Source organism: Eulemur rufifrons, chromosome 15, assembly GCF_041146395.1.
Source record: "Eulemur rufifrons isolate Redbay chromosome 15, OSU_ERuf_1, whole genome shotgun sequence".
NCBI classification, from domain to species: Eukaryota; Metazoa; Chordata; class Mammalia; order Primates; family Lemuridae; genus Eulemur; species Eulemur rufifrons.
Genome location: NC_090997.1, coordinates 91,860,259 through 91,873,546, shown reverse-complemented (window position 1 = coordinate 91,873,546; position 13,288 = coordinate 91,860,259). Strand labels below are relative to the sequence as shown.

Genomic DNA, 13,288 nt, shown 5'->3' with positions numbered 1-13,288 from the left:
CTCTAGAGCCAGACAAATCTTTATTTGAATAGCTTTACTTCTAGTTACTAGTTAAGTGGCTTTGGACAAGTTGCTAAACCTCTTTGAGCCATGGTTTCCTCACACATAAAATGCCCCAGTACACAGCACAGATTCCAAAAAAGATTAGTTCAAGCGATTCCACAAAATAGACTTCCACAAAATAGCCTACCCAAGACAAAAACACAAACAACAATAAAAATAAATCTCATAGCAGGGGTAAGTGAATTGGTATCCAGAGTTGCTATATTGCACAAAAATGTCCAGTTTTTAACAAAATATGTGAGATATTCAAAGAAAAAGTGTGACTCACCCACATGAAAAAAAAAGCAAGCAACAAAACCTGTCTGTGAGATGGACCAGATGTCAGCTATAGCAAAGATTTCAAAGTATCTATTATAAATATATTCCAAGAACTAAGAAACCACGCTTAAAGAAGTAAAAGAGGATATGATGGCTATGTCTAGACAAATACAGCATACCAATTAAGAGACAGAAGTTACAAAAAGGAACCAAAATTTCATTTTGGAGTTGAAGATTATGATAAACAAAATGAAAAATTTATCAGAAGTCCCAACAGATTTTTTTTTCAGCATATTACAGGGGTACAAATGTTTTGGTGTGCACATAATAATAGCATTCAACAGTAGATTTGAACTGGCAGAAGAAAGACTAAGTGAACTTTAAATGCATCAATGAAGATTATAAAATCCAAAGAACAGAGAGAAAATGGAACATGAAAAAAAAATTGAACAGAGCCTCAGAGAGATATGTAATATCTTTAAGTGTGCCAACATACATATAATAAGAGTACCAGAAGGAGTGGAAAAAGAGAAAGGAGCACAAAAAATATTCAAAGAAGTAATGTCTGAAAACTTTCCAAAAAAAAATTTGCTGGAAAACTTTAATCTACATATGCAAGAAAGAACTCCACGCAGGATAAACACAAAAAGATTCAAGCCGATCATAGCAAAATGGTGAAAGCCAGGATAAAGAATAAAATCTTGAAAGCAGTAAGAGAAAAACAACTCATTACATACAAAAAAAACCCAGTAAGTTTAAGAGGTAATCTATTATGAAAAACAATGGAGGTCAGAAGGTAGTTGGATGACATATTCAAAGTGCTGGTAAAATAAAAAGGTGGGGGTGGGGTGGGGTGGGGTAGGGTGGGGGGGGCGCTGTTAAACAAGAATCTTACATCCAGTGAAACAGTTTTTCAAAAATGAAGGTGAAAAGAAGATATTTCCAGATAAACAAATATTAGAAAAATGCAAGTAAAAACCACAATATCACTTCACACCCACTAAGATGGCTATAAAAAAAAGGACAATAACAAGTATAACAAATGTTAGCAAGGATATGGAGAAATTGAAATTGGGACCTTCGTACACTGTTACTGGGAATATAATAATGGTACCCTCCTGCCTTCAACAACTAGAACATCAAATAAAATATATCAGCCAACTTTTGTCAGACACTGTATAAATATCAGCATAGGACTATGATTTCCCAGAAAATTAAAATCAAAGAGATGAGCCAAATTGCCTATATTACTATCTGGTAGTAGTCTCTATGCTACAGAGAAAGGAAGGGGAAAAGAACTAGAAAAGATAGATCAGAGTTTGGAAAGGTCAAGACAGGTAGAATTAGTAGTACAGAGTGCTGAAAAGGAGAGAGGTTCACTGAAAGAGAGATCTGTGAAGGGATCCCCTCGAGTCTTTGGCTAAGCTCTAATGGGAACATATGTGAGAAGAAACCATATGACGCTGGAGAAAGATTCACTAGAAAACATAGAACAAAGAAGTCCTGGAACTTATGCAATACTGAAAATAACCAATACCTCCATAAACTGCAGTAGAAAGCTTCTTCTGGCAAGATAGACAAGAACATTAAGACAGCTATTCTGAATATGTTCCCGTGTATTACAGAAGGCAGAGAAAAACATGACCATGTTAAGAAGAATAATTGAAAGTAAACAAAAGATGAAAAATACAATATCTGAAGTAAAAAATGTGCATGATGGGATTAAAAGCTGATTCAATACTGCAAAAGAAAAGTCAGTGTACTCAAAGCTAGAGCAATAGATACTGTTAAAAATAAAAAGAAAAAAAATGAACAGATAATTTCCCTGAATAAAAATATCAAGAAGTCAAACATACATATAATTGAAGTCTCAGGTAGAAAGAAAAGAATGGCAAAGAAAGAAACAATATTTAAGGAAATAATGGCCAACCATTTTCCAAATTTTATTTCTTAAAAAACTATAAACTATCTAAAATGTTCAATAAATCTAATGTCACATAAATACAACAGAAACTACATCAAAGCTTATTGTAAACAAATTGATGAATACCAGTGATAAGGAAACATGTTTAAAAGCTATCAGAGATGATAATATATATTAGAAAAACAAGTATATCAGATTTCTTCAAAAAGTATGCAAGTCAAAAAAATACATATATAATTGAGCAATATCACTGAAGTGTTGAGAGTAAGAAGCAACTATCAACCTAGAATTCTATACCAGGGAAATTTTTAAAAATTACGACAAAGTAAAAACATTTATGGACAAAAAAAAAAAGTGGAAGAGAATTTATCTCAGCAGACCAACTCACAGGTAATATTAAAGGACACTCCTCAGACAGAAAGACATTAATCCAGATGAAAATATGGATCTAGCTGGGTGTGATGGTTCACACATGTAATCCTAGCACTTTGGAAGGCTGAGGTGGGAGGTGTGCTTGAGGCCAGGAGTTTGAGATCAGGAAAAGAGAGAACCTATCTCTGCAAAACTATAGAAAATTAGCCGGGCATGATAGCACGTGCCTGTAGTCCCAGCTACTCAGGAGGCTGAGGCAGGAGGATTGCTTAAGCCCAGGAGTAGGATGGAGATTGCAGTGACCTATGATGAGGTCACTGCACTCCAGCTTGGAAGACAGAGCGAGACCCCATCTCACCTCTTGTATTTTCCTGGATAGAGCTGGAACCCATTCTACTAAGTGAAGTATCCCAAGAATGGAAAAATAAGCACCACATGTACTCACCATCAAATTGGTTTCACTGATCATCACCTAAGAGCACATTTAGGAATAACATTAATTGGGTGTTGGGCAGATGGGGGGGGCGGGGATGGGTGTATGTGTATACATACATAATGAGTGTGATGAGCACTGTCTAGGGGATGGACATGCTTGAAGCTCTGATGGGGAGGGGAAGGGCATTATACATAACCTAAACTTTTGTACCCCCATAGTATGCTGAAATAATAAAAAAAAGAAAGGAAGGAAGGAAGCAAAAAAAGAAAGAAAGAAGAGAAAAGAATAAATATGGATCTATACAAAGAAATGAAAGTCATAAATACTAATTATGTGGATAATTATAGATGACAATTTTTTTCTCAATTTTGATTTCTTGAATAATCACTTAAGCAAAAATAACAGCAATGTATTTTGAGTCTAGTAATAAATATAAAAGTAAAATATATAAGAGTGTTAATAGAATCTTAGGTCAGGAGGGAGAAATGGAAATATGCTGTTGTATAATATTCTTGGGATATGTACAATAACAACTTAATGAAATATTTTTAAATCCTAGATCAACTATTCATAAAATAATAGTCTGAGCTAGTAAGCCAAAAATAGAGATAAAATAGAATGCTAAAATAGTCAATTAATCTAAAATAAGGAAGGATGATAAGAAATAAAGTGTGTGTATACATATATACATATATATTCAATTGTTTTTAAAAAATGATGAGTTATTTCAATGGGGATATAATTGTCATCTTAATGAAATGTTCTGAAACAACTGGATTCTTAGAGCAAAAGGAAAACAAAGCATTTATTTTTATCTCACAATATATACAAAAATTAAGTCCAAATGAATCATATATCTAATACAGGGGCAAAAGTTATAAAACTAGAAAATATCTATGACCTTGGAGTAGGCCAACTAATTTTGGCAGAACACAAAGAACATAAACCATAAAAGAAGAAACTGATAACTTTATTGTCAAAATTAAGTATGTTTCATCTTCCAAAGACACTACTAACAAAATTAAAATTTCAGACACATACTGAGAGAAAATAGTTGCTATATATATGATAAATGACATGTGTCCAAAAATTATAAAGAACTTTTATAACTCCATAAGATGGCAAACATCCTAAAAAGAAAATGGACATAGTTGTATGCAAGAGATTTCACCAAAAAAGATATAAAAATGGCAAATAAGTATAGAAAAGTGTTCAACATTATTAGTCATTAAGAAAATGCAAATTAAAACCACAAAGAGATGCCACTATACACCCACTAAAACAGCTAAAAGTAAAAAGACTGACAATACTATTTTGGTGAAGATGTGGAGGAATTAGAACTCTCATACATTGCTGGTGAGACTGCAAAATTGCACAGCCACTTTGTAAAATAGGTAGTTTCTTATAAAGCAACTTATAAATTTAAACATATACTTATGACCCATAATCTCACATCTATATAGCTCCTAAAAGAATTGAAAATATATGTCCACACAAAGACTTATACTTGAATAGCCACAGCAATATTATTCATAATAGTCATGAACTAAAAACAATCCAAATGTCCACCAACAGGTGAACAGATAGGGAAATTAAGACATACCCATGCCATGGAATACTACTCAGCAATGAAGAGGAAGCTAGTAATATATGCAAGAACATGGGTGAATCTCAAAAGTGATATACCAATTGGAAGAAGTCAGACACAAAAGACTTATTTTATATGATTCCCTCTACATGAAATTCTAGAAGAAGCCAAAGTGTAATGACAGAAAGCAGGTCAGTGGTTGCATGGTTCCAGAGGTTGGGGAGGGAAGACTGCAAAGGGGCACCAAGGAACACTGTGCAGTGAAGTAAATGTTTCATACCATGACTATTATGAAACAGTGGTACTTATGTCACTGTATAGAGCTACCAAAAAATCACCAAATTATGCAGTTAAAATTGGTGAATTTCAATAAAGCTGATTTGAAAAGTACATATAAATTCCCCAGTCCCTGCCCAGGCATAGTGAATTAGAATCTAAAGGAGGTAGAGCCCAAGAAGCTAAAGTGTTTAAAAACTTCCCCAGGTTTATGATATAAACAGACAGGCAGCTGTGGAGAAGGTCTAATTTCAAGAGCAACTTAGTCATCAGCCCCCAATTCTGGTAATTAGCAAGAGATTGGTTCATTGATCGGCCCCTGGTGACCCTCGACTCAGAGATGTCGGAGGCTAAATTTGCCGCATGTTTAAATGCTTCTTACTCTGCATCTTGGTTAGTGTGAAAACCGGAACTGGCTCTATTTTCAGGGGATGGGCCATTAGGCCAGTTTGGCCAGCAGGGAAAAACAGAAACACAGGAAATAAGCAGAGCTGCAAAGACTTTTATTATTATTATTATGAATATTACTACTACTATTATTTACTACTTTCAGATATTATATAACTGTACTTTAAAACAAAAATCTTCAAGGTAAGTAAATTTCAAGAAACAAAAAAGCAGAGCTGAAATGGTGAAATGACAGGAAGCGAAGTTAAACTTTCATTTTTTCTTCCCTTTCGAATATGTTCTGTAAGCAATTCAGTCAAAGTGAACGCCACCTGACTGCAAAGCACTGCTCCAGTCGTCATAGAGTAGTGGTTCTGAAATCAAGCTCATTTGAGGTAGAAGAGCCAAAGTCCTCACCAAGAAATTTTACTGTTGGCCTGGGGTGAGAGCCAGGAATCTATATTCTAAGTACCTCTGCTGGTTCTGATGTGAAGCCAAGTAGGGACTGTCACAGCGGCTACAAGAATGCATTAAGATAAATTCCCCCTTGACTCTGATCAGCCTCAAAGACAAAATGGACTGAATCATAATGGCCTCCTTTTTCATCCATTCAAATTGAGCAATGCCTCATAGATACAGAAGGCACCAGAAATCCTTCCGCTCCCCCCCACCCCCGTGTTTCTAATACCCTAAAGGCAAAAAGGGACCATGAAAGTGGAGTCTTTTACTTTTCAGATGTTCATTATCTGGAACATGGGAATAGGTGTTAGTATAAAGAATGGGTTAATAATTATTAATTTTAATGCAACTCTGCCACCCAATTTATTGTGGAAATCTTGAGCATTTCTGTATCTGAGATCTATACTCAAAATATCTGTTGATAGCTTACAAATAATGTTTATTCTCCTGAGTATTCTAAACAAAATTCCTTCTCCTTCCCCAGCACACATTTCTCACCGTCTTTTTCTAGCAGTGTAATTTTCCACAAAGCTCTCATCAATCTGCCTTTGGAACAGGAGTGTTTTAAGAAAGGTGTAGCCTGTCAGCAGGTTTGTAACCATTTTCTGCCCTTGGGAGCTGAGAGAAGGCCAAGTTATGTATCTGTAAGTCGTGACCATTATGCGCCAGAAAATGCTCATCAGACTTGCTGGCCTCCTGATTATAATCCATTTTTGGATATGTCACACTTCACTGAAAGTCCACATCTACTTTAAAATACATAACCTTTGCAATTTTGCCTAAAGGCCACAAAGTTTAGATTTTTACCCATTTTTTTCCATAATGGAAAGATGAGAACTAAAATAACTCACTTTCTATTTTTTAAAAAAGTATATGGAACATAGCACCATGGTAATCTTATATTCCAAGGGTATGGAGGTCATTTTTCCAAATATGCATTTAGGTTCCAAAAGAAAAATACCCCCCAAATTACACAGTAAACACCAAGTACTTCGTTTGTTTTAAAATGAAGCTGTAGCCTTCTTTCCACATAAAGCCATTGCTCCATTCTAACCATTTCTGAATGTGTGTTTAATGTGTTTGTTGTACTTTCAACTAAAAAGCTTGGTGTTAGTATTTTTGTGGATCAAATTTTAGATAAAGGGTGGAGGATGGTGTTTCTCTTCAGTGACAGATGATGCAAAGTTGGTCTAATGAGTGAGAAAATCACAGAACTGGGACAGATGATAGATAAAATGGAACACGCTGATAAGGGACAGGAATTTAAAATGTAAGGACCACATATTTAGAATTCAATTGGCCAGGATATAGTAGGAAGAGGGGATGAAATTAAAGGTTATTGACCTCATTATCTTTACTGGATGTTTATTTTGAACAGTGAAAAAGCTAGAAGATGTGGTCATACTCCAATAAAAGGGGCTAGCAAATATATAAATAAATATGGTATGCCTAGTATGTCTGATCAGAGACTCTTGGCAAGGTAGAATGTAAACTTACTGTAAGGGCTTCCAAAGTTGAGAAAACCAGGGTGGACGTCGAGGCATCGGACTAAAGCCTGGAGGCTCTCACTCACTCTCAGAGACGAGTGTGTCTTTGGGGGAGCTAAGGTACCCACAAGGGATCTACAACTGACACTCAGCCATGAGTTACCAGGCAAGCAGGCATTCTGTGATTTGACAAAAACAACAATCTGAGAGGTAGGTATGTATATGTTTCAATTTTACAGACAAATTGTAGAGGTGGAGGATTGTTGAAGAGTATCAACCCTCACCATACCGGGTAAAATTGACTGATTCTAGAATATCAAAGGGAAATCAGGGGCCACACAATGAGGCCATCTGCTCTCTCTACTACTTTCCAAGTTTTCAGACACAGTTACTAAAGAGTTATCATCCAAAACACTATGTTAGGCATGATGGGGAAAATAGACAATTCTGTAAAACCTGGTTCCTACAGTTGAGGAGGTTACAAGTCAATACCTACACGTCTATATGATGATATGGTATGGTAGTAAATTTGAATCTTGTATCCACCACTTATTAAACTGAGGAATTTGGGGTAATTGTTTAACTTCTCTACCTTTCAAATCAATCTTTCAGGGTTGTTGTTGGGACTGGAGAAAACATGTATAATAGCCTAGTATATACCAAACCTTCAACAAATGATAGCTACTATGTGGTCATATACATAAATCATTCTCCACTTTACTTTCTTCAAATAAAAGAACAACATAAGAATTAGAACAGATCTATCCATTAACTATGAGAATTTTAATAATTACAACTTAGGAATTTAGAGAAATATCACTCACTCATTCCAAATTGGCTTCTACATAAATATAGTTATATAGATAAAGGCTGGTATGCAAAGAGAATGATATTACAGAGTCTAATAAGATAAAAATAAGGAGTTTGAAAAGAGGTTAAATCTCCCCTTTTTTGAATTACCATATAAAATATTTAACACTAGGAGAGAAATAAAAAGGATTCAAAGAAATATTAATTAGAAATGTAAAATAATTTTCTCATGGGAAATACATCAGCTGATTTTCCCAAAGAAGATAAATCTAAACAATGAAATAAATCTTTGGAAGAGAGAGCAAATTGAAAGGAAACTAATGTTAATGCCAACATCTCTTAAACAAAACAATCTTGGCTTGACACATAATATAACTTACTGATAAAGAGCACTGATTCTGAAGTTGCAGTGCCTAAGTTAAAATCTTAGCTCTGGTGCTGAGATACTTTTTGACAAGTTAGTTTACTTCTTCATACATCAAAATGGGAATTATATTAGTACCTATCTCATCACATGGTTGTGATAATTAAATGAGTTAATATATGCAAAGGGCTTAGAACAGTGCCTGCATATAGTAAGTCCTAAACAGATGCTATTAGCAGCAACAGCAGTGTCATCATCATCAGTAAAATTACCATTATAGATATGGTGAGAATAATTCTGAGAAGCATCTCAAAAAAGGCAATTTCATACAGCCAAGAATGAATGATTCTTTTGCATAATGATTAACTTCACTATGATCAGTTAACTTGCTTACTGAGAATACTATGTTAATTTGTCCAAAGTCAAAGGTTTAATTCTCCTGTGGGTCTGCTGGCTATTGTCCATGACCATAGATTAAGACACTAATACTGACCAGCTTATTCAATGAATTCTGATTTTAAAAAGGTGACTGGTAAGAAAATGTAAATTGATCAATCCACACCCTTGAATAACATTAGACAATTTGGTCCATAAATATATTCCTATTGACCATAGATTAGTTCATATGGTCTTCATATAAAATTCTGGAGCTAGAAAAATATTTAAAGATGACTTGGAGCCAAATCTTTTATTTTATGGGGAAAAAAATAAGCTCAGAGACAAAAAGTCATTGAGTAAACAAGATCACATGATTACTTCATGCCAGAGCTAGAACTCTTAGCCCATGTTTTGTTCTGTTTTGTATTTCCATTACCCCACATTTATTAAATCCAGAATATTTTTACCTCTGAGAATTTATTTTTTTAAAGTCTGTTTTTCTATCATTATAGTTTATTATTCCATTATAAAAAATTAAGTCCAATGATAGAATGCGGGGGTTGGAAGACCTTTGTAAAAACTTTGTTATGAAAGAAATGGAAAGGCATCTTACAATATTGAGCACGTAAGGTAAAGAGTGACATTATCGGACTCAAATTTTTTAAAGATCAGTTTGCCTTCTATGTTAAAACTAAATGGCCAGGAGAGGGAAGGGTCAATTAGAAGGTTATTGCAATAAGCCAAGTGAAAAATGATGGTGGCTTGGACCCGGATGATAATAGTAGAAGTGGTGATAAATTGTCCAAGTCTGGATATGCTTTGATGGTAGCACTAATAAAAATTCCTCATACATAGCATATGAAGTGTGAGGGAAAACAAGAGTCATGGAGACAAGGGCATATAAATCTTCATTTGAGAAGTTCTAATTTTTTTTAACTAAATCTCTCTTGCTGCAATCTATACTACGATTTACTTATTTTCATCTGTATTAAAAAAGGTCAATCATCACCTACACAATACACTCCTGTGACTATGATAGTAGCCAGAATCATTCCATGTATTACAAAAGAAACTGACTTGAAAGGAGGTTTGACTGCATTACCAGGGTAGCTAGAAGCTGTAGCTTAAGGCTAAAGTGGAACATTCTGGACATGTCTGCTGAAATGAGGGAAACAGTCCACCACATGTCCATTGGCGTGAGTGACAGAGCAGCACTTAGCATAGAATTCATCCCACAGGAAGAGGGAATATCAATCATCTGAAAGGAAGGCTAATTCTAAGTATGGTATAGTGTCACTACCTGTCTTTGTCCCCAGCTCAGCACTCTATGGACTCATATCTGGATGTCAGGGAAGGGAGAGATAACTGTGAACAAAAAATTTAAAAAGGCTGTTTTCATCAAAATCTTCTAAGATATAGGATTAAAAGTCAACATCACCTTGATAGACCCTTATGGAACATAGCCCAGAAAGGCAGAGAGGCACTTTCTTTCAATTTGGCAGAGTGTGGCATAGCTTCACCATCTCAAGGATTTTGTGTGTCAATGACAGCAACCATTGGCACAGGGAGCACTGTCCTCGGAAGCTCAGGGTCATTGTGATGATAGTTCCCTGGGGTGTGTCAGTAGGACCAAGCAGAGGTGAGGCCGAGAAGAGGAATAAAAGAGATAGATATCACATGAAACTGACCTCTTCATAAGCAAGCACATGTGAGACTCTCAGAAATGATTGCATGCATTCAGTTGCATTATTAGGAGGTAAGCAAGACCCAGAGAGGCTTAAATTGCCATCACCATCCCTGCCCAGCTTTTAAATAATGATGATGGAATAAATTTTTATACTCCATGGATAAAGAAAATGTAGTGTATATATATACATATATATATATATATATGTATATATATATACCATGGAGTACTACTCAGCCATAAAAAGGAATGAAATAATGTCTTTTGCAGCAACTTGGATGGAACTGGAGACCATTATCCTAAGTGAAATATCTCAGGAATGGATAAACAAGTACTGCATGTTCTCACTTATAAGTGGGAGCTAAACAAGAGATATATATGGTCATAAAGTGGTGAAATGGACATTGAAGACTAAGAATGGGGAGAATGGGAGAGAGTAAGGGATAAAAATCTACCTATCAGGTACAACGTACACTATTCTGGTGACAGATATACTAAAAGCCCTGACTTCAGAATTAAACAATTTATCCATGTAACAAAAAACACTTCTCTGGTTCCATACAAAGCATAGAATTATTTTTTCTAGATATGTGAAAAATTATGTTGGTATTTTAATTGGGTTTGCATTGAATCTGTAGATGACTTTGGGTAGTATAGACATTTTAACAATGTTGATTCTGCCGACCCTCGAGCATGGTATGGTTTTCCACCTGTTTCTCTCCTCTGCTATTTCCTTTCTCAGTATTTTGCAGTTCTGCCTGTAGAGGTCTTTTACCTCCTTAGTTAAATATATTCCTAGGTATTTTACTTTCTTTGTTGCTATTGTGAAGGGTATCGAGTCTTTGATTTGGTTCTCAGTTTGACTACTGTTGGCGTATAGGAATGCTACTGATTTCTGTACATTGATTTTGTAACCTGCGACTTTGCACCTCTCGTATTATCCTGTATAGAGATGGAACCCATTCTATTAAGTGAAGTATCACAAGAATGGAGAAACAAGCACCACATGTACTCACCATGAAATTGGTATTAACTGATAACACTTAAATGCATATATAGTAATAACATTCATCAGGTGTCGGGCAGACAGGAGGGGGGAGGAGGGGATGGGTATATATGCAGCAAATGGGTGCAGTGCTCACCATCTGGGGGATGGACATGCTTGAAGCTCTGACTTGGGTGGGTAAAGGGCAATATATATAATCTAAATATTTGCACCCCCATAATATGCTGAAATAAAAAAATTAAAAAAAAACACTTGTACCCCCTAAATTTATTGAAATTTTAAAAAGCTAATGAATAAAATCTGAAAAAATTTTATACTCCAATTACACACCACAGAATTTTGTGCAATTATATATCACAATTAGGTAGTCTATATACCCCAAAGCTCACATTTGTCACGTCTGTTCAAGATCTCCAGAACCCAGGCAAATAGCCTCTTTGAGGATATTAAAAAGAATGAATTCTGCAAAACAGACTATTGTTGTTTTATAAATGGTAAACATGAGGTTTTTTGTTTTTTTTTTTAAAAAAAAGAAGCACTCTTCATAAAAGTAGTCATTTTATAAAAGCAACTGAAAGGACTCAATATCTGTACACCATCTGTCCTGGTGCATATAGTAAGAACACTACTCCGTGTCACACTTCAACAATGCTACTTACATGTTTTTCACTTCTGAAAGAAATAGCATACCTTGTTTAAATCCTCATTCTTAAAAGACCTGCATTCTTATGAACATTTTAAGTGGCTTCACAAAACTACTCCATGTGGAAGAAGCCAAATTGACTATTTGTGCCAGTGAGCCAATTTTACCCACATTCAACAATTATCTTAATCTTGAATTATACTTTGACCTTGGCTCCGTGCTTCCTCATGCCTGGAGAGTACCTCTTTGTTTCTTTATTCATTTATTTGTATTTCCATCCTATCTTATTCTTAAAAGTCTCTAAAGTGCGTCTTATACCTCTGATTCCAGATGATGGGAAGATTATTCTTACTACTACTGCAGTGATAACCACAGCACAAGGACAAAAGGGAGGGGCCAGTGAGAATGTCTACAGCATTAGTACCCAGCTTCCCAGAGCAGAGGATCAGTGGTTGAGGTCCTTCAGTGGGTGCAATATGATTGTAATCTAGCCAGCAGAAGACATGGAAGGAGGTGAAGAGATTTGGAAGATGAGTGTGACAGGGTTGAAGACCACTGGAGGCTTTCACTTAGGTAAACTCAGTAGGTTCCTTGGAAAAATTGAGCAGTTCTTTTATGCAGTATTAGAAGAAGGAAAATTAAACAATATAATGATTAGGTCAAAGAAAAACACAAAAAACACAATGATACTGAAAATCTATTGTCACACAAGTACATATGATCTATAAAGAGAGCAGAGATTTTGGAACCTACCACCTACAATTTCAGAGATCAAATGCTGAAAAGCATCCATATTAGCCCTCCATAAGTATGACAAGAGATTATGTTATCAAGTCCCACAGTTCAGCTGTATTTCTTTACTTGTATTTGGCCAACTCTGTACATTTCAAACCTTAATACACGTTTTCCATTTTCACTGCTGCCCTTCATCCTCCAATATCCTGTTAAGATCTCTGTGCTTAGGAAGGAGGGAAGGAAGATAGACACATTGGCTTGGGGGTGGGTGAAGCAAATGAAAAGAATAATTCTCTAGGACAAGACACATTCTGGCAAATACTTTCCCATCTTTTTCTGAAGAAGTCTCACCATCTTATTATCCACTGCTCTGCTCTTGCCTGTCAGGAAGATGCCAGTATCCCCACCACAAACT

General features: G+C 35.5%; 1 protein-coding gene across 2 annotated transcripts in view; it reads right to left on the bottom strand.

The window, feature by feature from the left end:
- Positions 1-13,288, bottom strand: part of GRM1 (glutamate metabotropic receptor 1) — a 350,013-nt gene that overhangs the window by 225,849 nt on the left and 110,876 nt on the right. The gene's annotated exons all lie outside the window — the stretch shown is intronic.